This window comes from Miscanthus floridulus, chromosome 8 (assembly GCF_019320115.1).
Source record: "Miscanthus floridulus cultivar M001 chromosome 8, ASM1932011v1, whole genome shotgun sequence".
Taxonomy (NCBI): Eukaryota; Viridiplantae; Streptophyta; class Magnoliopsida; order Poales; family Poaceae; genus Miscanthus; species Miscanthus floridulus.
In genome coordinates, this window is record NC_089587.1 from 95156290 (window position 1) to 95170801 (window position 14512).

The window sequence follows — 14512 nt, forward strand, 5'->3', positions numbered from 1 at the left end:
CCTCGTGAGCATTCTGCTTAGGTGCTGGATTCAGTGACTAAAATTGAGGAGGTGTGTTGGAAAAATGTTGTATGGGGTATTCGGATACTAATAAAAAAAATAAATTACATAATCCGTAAGTACTCTACGAGACGAATTTTTTAAGTCTAATTAATCTATCATTAGCACATATTTACTGTAGCACCATATTGTCAAATCATGGACTAATTAGGCTTAAAAGATTCGTCTCGCAAATTAGTCGCAAACTATACAATTAGTTTTGTAATTAGTCTATATTTAATACTCCATGCATATATCAAACATTCGATGGGACAACGACTAAAATTTAGGAGAGACAACCAAACACCACCTAAGATGGAAGGAAGTATTCTCACCTAGATATCCTCAAACCTCTATCTCACCTATACACAAAGCTTTGGTGTAAAATAGATGAGGAGATTTTTTAAACAACGAGCAATTCCTGCGTATGCGACCATGCTCCCATGACGGGGTACCAACCACCGGCTTGTTCGCTCAAATTGATCGATGCTTGCAGGAAATAGTCATCGGCTGCTATCTTTTGTTTGTTTCAGTTGGATTTTCTACGGTCTGCAGTAGCGACAACAACGACCTCGCAGCAGCAACCGGAGCATTATTGCAGCCGTGCATGGTCACAGGAGCAGCAGCTCTCTACCGGTTTGGGTTCCCATTTGATAGTGTATCTAATAATTCAAATTAATTTAGTGCCATAAATATTGGTAATCTTTTTGATAAACTCAAAACCTGAAAATGTTTGACTTAGCACAACTTTAGGAGTTGATGTCAGTGTGAGTGGTGAGTATAACGTCTTGTGTGGTTAATCCAAAAGCAGATACATTTGGCTTCGAATTCTTTGGGTTAGGTTTCCGCAATGACAGACGTATGCATGTAGCAAATTAAGAAGGGTGCATTTGAGGTATTTTATTTGGGTTAATATTTTATAATGGCACACTAAGTACATTTTAGAAGCGGAAGTACACTGTTGTGTTACTTTTATTAATGTGCAATGTGCATATATAATAGGGGCTCTTGCATTTTTATTCCCGATTTGTATCGAAGTTATGATTTCCCCCCTGTATTTTGACTTCGTGAATTTACCCATGTGTTCTCAAAACGAAGCAATGGCTATAGATCCATAAATAAGTAGAAGTACACCATGACTTACTTTGGGCCGCACACCGCAAGACCCGGCGCGCGCACGACGAGAGCCACGGCCGCCCCCGCCCATGCGCCCCTGTGTCATGGAACAGCCGCCGCACCGTGTACCCTAGGATAGATGCACCACCACTGGCGGAGCCGCCCAATACGCCCGCTCATGATGCCGCCCGCTCCGGATGCAGTCTGTTTTGGATGAGGAAGAGTCAGGTAATAATAAGGGGCAGTGTGGTCATTTCACCTTTGCTTTTCATGTTTGGAATTTTTTAGTTCATCTATTCCCTGTCCATCTGACGGACATCCTAAGCAGGGGCGAACGGATACGATTATTACAAAATAACAAGGCTAGAAACACAAAGTTAAAAAAGCAGGGATAAAATCACAATTGTAGTACTAGACAGGAGCAAGAACACAATTTTCCCTATATAATAATATAGAAACTTCCAGGCCCTGCCCATGGAAAATCAGTATGAATACGAACAAATGCCTAATAAAAAATTTCCAATGAAACCATACACAAAAGCACAACAGCCTACTAGTAGCTAACTAAACTTGTCCCCTCAAAAAAAAAAAACTAACTAAACTTGTACTCTCTCCGTCCCAAAATAAAGGTCGCTATGGGATACATGTAAGTTAAACTTTCTCAACTTTAACCAGGTTTGTAGAGAATGCGTGCAACATTTATATCTCTAAATATGTTTATTATGAAAGTATATTCAACGATCTACCTAATGATACTAATTATGTATTATAAATAATATTTTTACATATATATTTGATCAAAGTCAAAAGTGTTTGACTTCTCGAGAAGTGATAATGACATCTATTTTGGTATGGAGGGAGTACATTTGGTACACCTCCTTCACAAATTAGGAACTTGGTCACATGCATGTGACAATGTACAGTGCTACAGGAAGAGAATCAACCGCTAATGCATGGCATGCGGCAATAATGCAACTAAAATATCTTTATCCATATATATGAAGGAGACTAGACTACTGATAGCAGTGGAGACAATTAGTCCACGCATAAAGATCTGCCGGCGGGATTGAGCAACGATATCCACGCGTGCCATTCTTTATTAATGTAGTACCGTAGTAGACAAAGTTGCCTGCTTGTTCGTTTAATATATAACAAGTCCAACAAGACGCTAGCGAGAAGCTAGGGAAGAGCAAGCATGGCCGCCTACTGCCTCCCCACGCTTTGCACTGCCCCGAAACCGTACTTATATGCCTGTCGCCCCGAAACCGTACTTATATGCCTGTCGCAGCACAGCAGCGGCATGTCGTCGCGGCGCCAGTCGCATTGAGGCCGCCGCCGGAGATTGCGCAAAACATTCTGCTTGGACCAGCATCCGGCAAGAACGATGGGAAGGAGACTTGGCCGTAGAAGGACGCATCCCTGCATGGCTGGTACGTACACGTACTTATATTTATACAGCAGCAGCTTTGAGAAAGATTATTAACATTCGTCACACATATATCTATGATTGGCAATTTATCATACCGTCTAGTCACTCGTGCTCCTCCACGGGCGAGGATTCTAGAAGAAATATCTGTCACAAGTTCATGTTTACTAAAAAAAAACGATTTTAAGAGACAAAAGGTTTTTCGCTGTAGAGGCGGGTCAATATACAGCCGTCTATAGTGGCCTCTAAAATGAGGTGTCACTAAAAATATTTTTAGTAGCCTCTACAAATGCCTCTATTTTTAGATGAGGCTCTTTTTCTAGCCACCTCTAGAAATCGATTTTTAGAGACGACTCCTGTCGCTCATAATCGATTTCTAGCCGCCTCTAAAAATAGAAGGTGCATATTAAATTTGTATTTTTAAATGACCTCGGACGAAGAAAACGACCAAAACGAAAGTTGTAGACCTCGAAAAGTTATGCAACTTTGTAGTTGATAATTTTTTTATTTAAAATCCGCTATGCATGAAAGGAAAAAGTCTACATCACCCCCTGAGGTATGGGGAGGTGTCTACTTAACCCCCAAGTATAAAACCAGGTATTGAACACATTAAAGTTTGCAAAACCGGTCATATTGCCCCCTAGGGTGGTTTTGCTAGGCGGTTTTGCCTACGTGGAAGTGGTTTTGCCACCTGGTGCGCTGATGTGGACTCTCATGCTGATGTAGACAATTGACGAGTGGGCCCCGCGCGGTAAGTGACATGTCTTTCTCTCACTGACAGGTGGACCCCACCCGTCATCCCCTACCTCTAGCTCGTTCAACCTCCATCTCCTCCCGTCATTCCCTCTGTCTTCCACGGTCAAGCGCTGCCAGCACCGGCCAGAGCTAGAAGCCACAAGGACCAAGCCCTCTCCTCCTGCGTCTACCGCACCTGCCACCAGCGCAGCTGCTCGCGAACTCTCACCGCGTGCACTCCGCGGCAGCCATGGATGGCTTGACCGAGCTCGTGATCCGGCCCCTCCGCTCCCTCTCTACTCTATAAAAGTATGCCTCGGATCCGCATCGGCACACCGTCGTTGTCTGCTCTCTCCGTTCGTCGCTTCCATGGAGAGCAGCAGCCGCCGCCGACCAAAATTCCCGGGCTCGCCGTCATGTAAAGTTTTACATTGAGTCAAGTAAAGTTTTAGTTTGAGTCATCCAAAGTTTTACTCATGGCGCTCATGCCCTCCTGCTGGAGAGCTCCGGCGAGCGATGGTAGAGGCCAAGCGTGGCGAGGCGATCACGCCGGTGGAGACCATGGTGGTGGGAAGGCAGTGGGGAAGGGGGTCAAGGCCGCGCAGCCGCTGGCGGCCATGGCGGCTTGCGTTGGAGCTCAGGAATGGCAATTCAGCCATGGATCGACGAGTAGGAGTTGGGGGTCTGGTTCTCCATGTTCTTGCGAGTTCATAGGGACTAAAAGGAGCAGAGTAGACGCCCGGAGTGGGGAGATCGGAAGCTAGGGTCAACCCCGGCCATGGCGGCGGCACTGATTCGTGGCGATGGAGTGAGTGAGAAGGCACGGGAAGGGGCGGAGAGGTGGCGGCGTGCACGAGAGGAGCTCAAGGCTTCCTTTTATAGGTGGAGAGGAGGAGGGACGGGTTGCGGAGAGCTCGACGGCCATGCCGTTAATGGCGGCCGGGATGTGCACGCGCAGGATGGAGAGAGGGGAGGCTGGGTCCTTGCGAAGGACAAGTCTTGCGGCGCGCGCGCTCGGTGAAGGCGATGACGCCTGGTACGCGCAGTGGTCAGGCTACGGCGGCCGGTGGGAGGAGCTGGAGGTAGGAGATGATGGGTGGGGTCCACCTGTCTGTGAGATAAGGACCCGTCACTTAGCAGCGGGACCCACTCGTCAATCGTCTACATCATCATGAGAGTCTACATTAGCGCGCCAGGTGGCAAAACCACTGCCACGTAGGCAAAACCGCCTAGCAAAGCCATCCCAGGGGTAAAATGACCGGTTTTGCAAACTTTAATGTGTTCAATACCTGGTTTCATACTGTGGGGGTTAAGTAGACACCTCCCCAAACCTCAGGGGGTGATGTAGACTTTTTCCTTGCTTGAAACATAACGTTTGAATTTCTCACATTTGAAATTTGAATTTTTTAAACGATCTTGGATTGAGAAACGATCAAAACAAAATTTGTAGCTCTTGAAAACCAAAACAACTTGTAGTTGATAACTTTTTTATTTGAAACCATTTATCCAAGTAAAATTATGTTTGAATTTTGTCACATCTAAAATTCAAAATTTTTAACCATTCTAGATGGAAAAACGACCAAAATGAAAGTTGAAGATCTCAAAAAGTTATGTAACTTTGTACTCGACAACTTTTTCATTGAAATAATCTATATATGAAAAATTACGTTTGAATTTCTCACATTTGAGATTCAAATTCTTCAAACTACCTCGTATGGAGAAATGACCAAAACCAAAGTTGTAGATCTCAAAAAGTTATAAAACTTTGTAGTTAACAACTTTTTCATTCGAATTCGTTTTAAGGTCTCAAATACTCATTTTAAAATTAGATGAGGATAAAATGAGGTGGACGAATATTCCAATTGGACACAAATATCTTATGGGTGGAGAGATTAGGGGCGGGTAGGGTCTCCTCGGGTTTATTTTTTCTTCTTCTTTTTTTGCTAATTTTTTACTCGGATTTAGGATTTCTGGACATCGAAAATACAACCACCTCTACTAATCAATTTCTAGAGATGGCTCCTGCTCTCAACCGCCTCTAGAAATCCCATTTTTAGAGGCGGCTGAGGCACCTATCTCTATAGAGGCTTTCCAGCCACCTCTGCAGTGAAAATCTTTAGTAGTGACAAATTAAATGAAACTACTTATCTTTGCACTCCTTGTTTTAGTTAATTTTCCTAACACATTGTAACCTATATCATGTTGTGATAAACTGTCAATTAATAAATCTATTTGTTTCCTCCATCCTTACAGGAAGTTGCCCTTCCTCTACATGATATCTCCATGTGGTTTTAATATGCATTTAGTCCAAACATTAGCATAAATTCTAAATTATATTGGCTCTTGTTTTAGCCCATGTCTAATGACATCATAAATCTATACCTTTACTTCAAAGTTTGTATTTATTGTGGCATCCACTTTTTAGGATGAAACCGGACGCTACCATATGTGTGTTGAGAAAGTCAAATCACACATACAATGACAAAATAATGTAGCACCGAAGATGGTGCATTTATTGTATACTGCCTTTGTCCTATAATATAAGAAATCCAACCAATTTTTGGACAAAATAAGGAATCTGACAAAAGACCACCTTGCCCCTAACTAATTAGAATGGAGACATAGTTCTGTTGTTATTTTCCTTAATTAATGTTAGTTGTTTTAGTTGATACTAAGTTTCAAGGGAATCTCTATATTTCTTGCCAAGAGAGAGAGAAGGTTGAGGGCCTAGAGTACCTCGTATTTTAGTACAAGTGTTTAAATTTCTATGACTAAGAGATATAATCTTTAACATCACATAGCGGAAGGAAACTCAACGAAGGCATCACCATCTGGTACTCATTCATGATTTTATTGAATATAAAACTAGTGTTAGTATACATATATTTAACAATTATAACATGAGTCGTCATGTGAAGGCGCAAAAGATTATACACCGTTGAATTGTGGTAAGCAATCTTGTTGGACACATTTGATTTACTTAAACATGAGTAACTAGAGATTATGCTTGAGGCCGAAGTATATAAGTAATTAAAGATATCAACAAGATTAAATTTTAAGCTAAACCATCGGTAGCACCAACATGACCGAGAGCACAACCGTAAAACAGTTTAAAAGATACTCTACAGGGATTTTACAAATTTAACCATAAGTCATGATTCTGGGTTTATGATCCTACATTTACACTTCCAAGATGTAAATGTGCTTAAACTATACTTTAAAAGACTTTTGAAACACAGAACTGAACTCATTTGAAAACTAGTTTTTATCAAAATTTTGAACTTTTTTTTTCTGAAATATAGCAAAACCTATTCGTGGCTTAAGTAATTTTTGTAATTTGTTTTTTAATAAATTTAATGTAACCAACATGAACGCACCATCTCTAGAAAAAATAATTTAGAAATGTTTATAAACATTTTTGTTTTGCAATATTGATAACAAACTAACTAAAATTTGACAATTTCATAAATTAAATCATTTTTATGTAGGATTTTTTATTTATAACAGAAAATGAAAATTTTAAAGCGTGACACGCACCCCACTTCCTGCTGGCCCATCTTGAGCATACAAAGGCTGATTTCGGCGATGAACTGACCGAAGCAAGCAAGCATCGGCTTTCGAGGCCAATGGGGAGGAGGACGGCCACCAGAGCTCATGACTATGGGAGGAGGACAGCCCTACCTCATTCTCACCTCTCCCTTTCATCTTTCACACAAGCGGCTACAGAGCTCATGAATGCGGGAAGAGGACGGCGCCAACACGGGACCTTCTGCCAAAGCGCGCGTAGCTCCATCAAGCTGCTCCCCACCAGTGCTTAGGAAGACGACGTGCGCGGGAGGGCATCATCTCAGCCGCAGCGGTGCAGTGGCAAGAGGGTGCGTGCACGGATGTCTATGGGCATAGTATTGCTGGGAAGAGACAGAATTGGACTGGCAGACCGAACACCCAAGCATGCTTCCGATCTCTGCGCGTCAACAGCGCCGTTGTTCCCAAGATGATGGCGAGGGCTCTTGGCCGGTACCTGCGACGACATCTGGCCAAGGTAATAGATACCGAGGCCCCCATATCACTGATGCTTAGGGTTCTATTTCAAAATTTGAGAAAAATTGGACGAAATTCAAGATCTATGGCTTTAGGAATTTTTGTATTCCATTGCAATTGTTCCTAATTTGCTCATCCCCTTCTTCTAATTGCTGACCAGAGACCCTAGCCCCTAACGCCGCCCTTAATGTGCATGAATTTGGCATTAACCAAGGCTAAAAATAAAGGGTTAATCCGTGAGCAATTGGGCTCCAAATTGGGCACGGATCATTAATCTATGACCATAACAATTAACCAAACCTAGGACCTAAACATGCATAATTAAGCATACACAAAGGCACAATTAGCTTAGGGCATGATTGATTAGGGCTTAGATATGATCAACACGGCTAATTAGGGCACTAATTAAGCAACCTGACCTCAAAAGTAACTTAATCTAAGGCATAATCCACACATCAGTGGTCTATGAACGAGATCATCAAGCTATGATACCACAATATTAGAAAACTATGGGCTTAACCACATCTCTAATTTAATTACATGAACACCAACTAATCTTAGATGGATTATGGGACAAACCATAGCTAGGGAGATGGGTAGTCCATCATCGGTATTGAGTCTGGTGAAGTAGGCCGTGATGAGATTCACTTCTCTTAAACACTGGTGGGGGAGCAGAGGTTGGAGGATGGTGTTATGGTGGCGTTACGACAGCACCTTATTGATTCGATGTTAGTGAGAATGTTAGAGTAGACTAATCTCTAGGAACTGTGATTGATATAGAATAACTGCTACCCCTAATATTGGTATTGTGTGACAGGGCCACAGTGTACCATCGTCGATTAGATGGCGCTTCCGATCGCAGTACGTGCTCCCCTGACTCGGCCATATGAACTGGCCTGGACGTTGGCCCATTCCTAAAACCTAGCTCGAGATCACTTTTTTCAATGGTAATAAGAATGTAAGATATACAATATCATCTCACTTGCTTGAATCTGTTGCGATGGTATAGAACAGCACGTACCTAAGGAATGGGTCAAGTGTGTGGGAGGTGAGCGACCACGCATTCGATCACGTCTTCGATGGGTACGCCACACTGGTCCGCATTTCCTTCCGAGGTGCTTGAGGCCACGCTACCGGCACACACAGGCAGATTGAGTCGGACGCATACAAAACCGCCAGGGCGCATGGCCATCCGCTCATGTGCGAGTTCTCCCAGTTGTGCCCCAGTGAGCTTGAGACCGTCGTCGACCGCCTATGCCATGCCGTCGAACTCGCCAGCAGTGCTGCCATGTCCGACAACGCCAACACCACGGTTCTACCACTCGGGGATGACCGGGTGGTGTGCCTCGCCGACGTCACCAAGAGCTCGGTGCTCATCAACCCGGAGACACTCGGGACGGTCGGTAAGCTCCGGTACGTGGACAGCCTATGGTGCCTGGTGCAGTGCACGCACCCGGTCGCAATAGGCCGCACCACCGCCGAGGTCTTGATGCTTCTCTCGGACTTTACCCAGCATGGCTACCTTGTGGCCAGGATGCGGGCTGGGAGTGATAGACGGGAGGTGGTCAGGAGGGTGCGGTGCCGGAGAGGGATGCCGCCGCCGGTGTGTGTGCACTCGTTCGCTGTCACGGAGAAGTACATTTTTTCGTTCCGGAGATACCGCTCCGGTACTCAGTCGCCCACATGCTCTTATCCGAGCGCATCCCCTTGTACATACTGGACTGGCTACCATACTCCGGGAGCTACATGCACGTTGTTTGCAGATCCACTGGAAACACAGTATGTACGTTGTCATTATGAGTCAGCTGAACATCATGGACGTGTTGGAAATTAATTGGCGTAACAAATAACGGAAGAAATGAGCAAATATCGCTCTTGGCTCGCCATGGCTCGCTCCAGTCGGTCGGCTAAGCCAACTCTCCCCTATGTTGGCTCGACCGTGGCACCTAGAGCCCGAAATAATTGGCTTAAGTTGGCTAAGCCGACTCCTCTGCTGTTTCGAGTCGGTTTGGTTTCGAAATCGGTTTTGGACTAATTTTGGACGTGGAAAATATGGAGAACACATTTTAGATTTGTTTCCTACTAGGATAAGACCACCTCCTCTCTATATATAAGAGGATTACGGCTGATTGAGGATCCCAACTTTCGATCGTCAAAATCAATCTACTACAACCCCCGTTTACCCCTTTTCCTCTCTATCCTGCTATTCGTCTCATCTCCCGGTGAGATTCAACGGGCGTTCTAGGCGGCTTTGCTGGTCTAGGACACCCTCCACATGCTCCTCCCCAACAGTTCTTCCCGGGAAGAGTTCAAGAGTTCATCAAGCGAAGAACGGGCTCAACGTCGGTTTAACCGATCTCTAAATCAATTTAGTCGATCCCACTACGCTCAAGGCCGTGTGTCAACCGTGGGCGTGCTAGTCCTTGCTGGTATGTGATGCGGAGCACCTCCATTGTCAACAGCAACAACGGCCCTGTTTGCTTGTTTTATAATCCGTACTTTTCAGCTTGTTTTTTCAGCCGGAACAATATTTTTCTCTCACAACAAATCAACCGGAATAGTATTTCGACTTGTTTTTTCAGCGAAGCGAACGGGGCCAACATTTTATTTTTGCGAATTACAAAGTACAAGGTCATGTGTCGACCGTGGGCGTGCTAGCCCTTGCTAGTGTGTGATCTAGAGAACCTTCCACCGTCAACAGCGGCAACATCTTTTTTGCGAATTACAAAGTACACCGTAGACACTCACAATGCACACATAATCACCCCTGTGAACGCATGCACGCAAACCACCTAACCCCTATGAGCATCTTCGAAAACTAGGTTAACAAATCATCGAAATTGATAAAGTCACCACACGCACCTCGTTGTCAACGGAAACATCACCTACCACTGAAAACATAACGCCGTTTAATCGTGAAAAAACTCACTTCAACTAGGAGTCAAACCCAGGACCTAAAGTGCTATTGAGGCTTTTGTAAGCACTAGGCTATAGACCCTTTTGCATCAAAGCAGCAACATAAAAGCAATTGTTCTTAAATATTGACTCATGCATTTGTCTAGTTCTAGCATACTCACGAGCTCTTTCTTCCTGGAGTAACGAACCTTTTCTTTCGCCGATAAGAACGTAAGATATCGTAGTAACAAATCTTACTTGGTTGAATCTGCATTGATGGTACAGAACGGCACGTACCTAAGGAACGGGCCAGGTGTGTGTGGGAGGTAGGCGACAACGCGTTCGATCACGTCTTCGACGGCTACGGCACAATGGTCCGCGTCCACTTCCAGGGCGCTCGAGGCCGTGCTACCGGCGCGCACAGGCAGATCGAGTCGGACGCATACAAGGCCGCCAGGGCGCACGGCCGTCCGCTCATGCGCGAGTTCTCCCAGCTGTGCCCCAGCGAGCCCGGGACCCTCGTCGACCGCCTCCACCAAGTCGTTAGGCACGTCAGCGGCGCTGCCACGTCCGACAACGCCAACACCACGGTGCTGCCGCTCGGGGACGGCCGGGTGGTGTGCCTCGCCGACGTCACCAGGAGCTCGGTGCTCATCGACGCTGAGACGCTCGGGACGGTCGGCAAGCTCCGGTACACGGGACAAGCTGTGGTGCCCGTTGCAGTGCACGCACCCCGTCGTGACGCCGAGGTCTTGACGCTGCTCTACAGAAATGAGATTTAGTTCCGGTTGGGAACTAGCTCTACTTCTGGTTTTTCAACCAGGACTAGCAATCCGGGACTAAAGGACCGGGACTAAAGATCCTCCCAGCTTTAAAAAAAATAATGCCTCCCACTGCTGCGCCCCGTAAGATTCGAACCCAACACCTCATGCACTGCCTCGCGCGTAGCTTACCACCCCACCTACACAGCACATCTAACAATGGATGTGATGCTTTTCTTTTGAACTAACCCATCGGGGGACCTTTAGTCGGGGTTGGTGTTACCAATCGGGACTAAAGGGTCTACCTTTAGTCTGGGTTGGTATTACCAACCAGGACTAAAGGTTGGAAGACTTTTAGTCCCGATTGGTGGCTTCAACAGGGAGTAAAGGTCCACCTTTAATTCCGGTTGGGACTAAAGGTCCCCTGCCACTGTGCCGAGCGTAGTAGCCATTGGGCAGGGACCTTTAGTTCCGGTTGAAGACACCAACCGGGACTAAAGACCCCTCTAATTCCAGGAGCAAAAAATACCGAGGCTAATATTAAATTAGGATATCGTTCTAAAGTCTGTTATCTAGTAGTGCGGACTTCACCCGGCGGGGCTACCTTTTGGCCAGGATGACCGCTGGGAGCAACAGGCGGGAGGTGATCGGGAGGGTGCGGTGCCGGGGAGGGACAATGGCGCCGGCATGGGTGCATTCGTTCGCCGTCACGGAGAAGTACGTCGTCGTGCCGGAGATGCCGGTCCGGCACTCGCCCGCCCGCATGCTCATGTCCGAGCGCACCCCCTTGTACATAATGGACTGGCTACCAGACTCCGGAAGCTACATGCACGTCATTTGCAGATCCACTGGAAACACGGTACGTCGTCACTATATACGTACGTGCAAATTAAACTTGTTGGATCTGGATCGGTTAATTAATTTGATGATTTCTTGGTGTTGTGTATATATATCTTGTATAGGTGGCGAGCGTAGAGGTGCCTCCTTTCGTGGCATTTCACTTCATCAACGCATACGAGGAGAAAGGCGACGACGGTGCCCGGGCCAGCGCCGTGGTCGCCGACTGCTGCGAGTACTACGCTGATCCTTCTATATCATCCAGGCACTTGCTCTCCACAGGCTAAGATCGCCGGAGACCGCCAAGGACTTCCCTGATTCCAGGTAATGAGCAGGTGCTGTATCTGTATATCTATCCATGCATCATATCTTTTGAGTGGTCTCGATCAGGAGCCGGAGTTTTGAGAAAATGGGCAGGGTCGCGCGGTTCAGGATACCTCTAGACGGCAGCGCCATGGGCGAGCTGGAGACAGTGCTGGACCCTGATGAGCACGGCCGGGGTGTGGAGTTGAGCACCATCAATCCAGCCTACATAGGCAAGGAGTACCGCTACTTGTACGCCTGCACCGCGCGCCGGCCATGCAATTTCTTCAACGCGCTCACCAAGATGGACCTGGTGGAGAAAGAGACCAGGAGGCAGGAGCTGGCACGAGGAGGGCACGGTGCCATCGGAGCCCTTCTTCGTGGCCAGGCCGGGAGCAACCAATGAAGATGATGGTCAGTTTAATACTCCCTCCATTCCAATCTATAAGACATTCTTCTGGCTTTACATAGATCGTTAAAATGTCTTGTTCCAAAAAAAAAAAAGGATCGTTAGAACGTCTATGTTCTTGATGGCGTGGAACCAATTGTGTTTTATTTTGACCATGTGCAAAACAAATTCGTGTAGGGGTTGTCATATCTACTGCAAGCACCATGGACGGTGACGGCTATGTACGTGCTACTGCTGGACGCGGCGACGTTCAAAGAGATTGCCCGCTTGCGGTTGCCTTACGGCCTACCCTTCGGTTTCCATGGCTGCTGGATTCCAGACAAGAACTGAAGTCAATCCTATCCGTATCTTCAAGTGCTGCAGTAGCTAGCTAGTGCGCTCATTTAAATTCCAGTGCAAGCAAATGTACACTATATGAGTATTTGAACCTCATAATTGTTTTTCACAAGGGTGAGTTTTACTTTGAAAGGTTTTTAAAAAGGCAGTATTGCACAAAACAGCTTAATTAACATATTGTTTGTAGTCTGATGTCTTCTCTTTTGGCTTTGGTTTTGTTGGCTTTTGTTTGATTGGCTTGCTTCTTTGTTGATCCGGTAAGGAGCATGTGAGTGTTAACTGTAAAGTGAATGTGAACTTGTGATCTGTAAACATGTGAATGTTGATGAAACTTTGAGTCTGTGAATAAATCCATGAATATTTGAATATATCTCTGAAACTTTGATTCTGAGTAATAGAGATGCCTCAAGGGTACCGGGCTGTGGACTGGCATGGCCTGTAATTTGCATGTGCTTTCCGGGCTAGACTGGCACAAAAAAAAAGGCACGTCGTGCCGTGCCTGGGCCATCAGTAAGGCCCGTGGCCCTAGAGGCATGGCATGGGGGGCACGGCGTGCCGTGCTTGATCCGGTACTTGTGGGCCATGCCTGGCACAGTCCTATGATGTGCCATGCCGGGCAGCCTAGATGGACATCTATAGTCCTGCATGATCTTTGGTCAGAGTTGGATATACTTATTACTGTAGAAGACAAATTCTAGAAGTATACTTATTAGAAGAGAAATTCTAACAGTTGATTAGTGCAGTTTCATCTGTTCACATTTATAGTAGCAGTAGCAGATTATGTAAGTCGTTGGTTCCAACGGGTTGTTGACTTGTGAACTCAATTTTGGATCTCAGGTTAGAATCAGTTTGTAACTCATCAGAGTTATTTATTTAGATTCAGTACAAGTTGCAAAGTTTTTTCTTTTGTCTGAATTGCTGACGAGAGTTGGACCTCACAACTCTATATATGGGACCTATTATGCTAGAACACGCTGTCGAATTGTCCAACTCAACTATTACCAAGACAAACATAATTTTACATTGTATAGTATCGGCCCTTGATTTATTTTTGTTACCTGAAATCAATTTTTGCAACTTTTCATACTGCAAACATGGTGGTTCAAGCAATGTGATGTATGGCGGATTCCCTCTAAATCTAGAGTCATGATAGTCTCCCCCACCCCCCAATAAGGATCTTTTGAACAAAACCTACTGATGATCAATTATGGATGGATGCTTATAATGTGGATTGATTTTCTCCTAAGGGTGCTGAGTAGCTGACCGTTCATCTCTTTGATAAAATTTTATTTTGCCTGCTTCTGTTTTGAGGAAACACGATTAAGTGAAAACATCACCATTTGAGAGACAAGTTGCCTTCCTAACTTTCTATTAGGGAGTCACATGTCCAATTCTTGTCATGCTGCTAGAATTTTGAATTTATTGGGAAAATCTGATTGAAGTTTGAAACACTGTGATTCCCAGACTATATCTTACCATGATTGATGGCTTTGTAGACATGATCAGTCTTGCTACCAACTACGGAGTAAAAAAAGCGTATACTTTCTGTTACCTATGGCATTACAATAGAATGTATCAAGTGTTTCAATTTCAGGTCACTTGAGCAATGCACAA

The 14512-nt window shown here is 45.4% G+C and overlaps 1 pseudogene; it reads left to right on the forward strand.

Annotated features, from left to right (window-relative positions):
- The first annotated feature begins 2350 nt into the window (after positions 1 to 2350).
- Positions 2351 to 12892, forward strand: LOC136472992 (carotenoid cleavage dioxygenase 8 homolog A, chloroplastic-like; annotated as a pseudogene).
- Positions 12893 to 14512: the final 1620 nt, after the last annotated feature.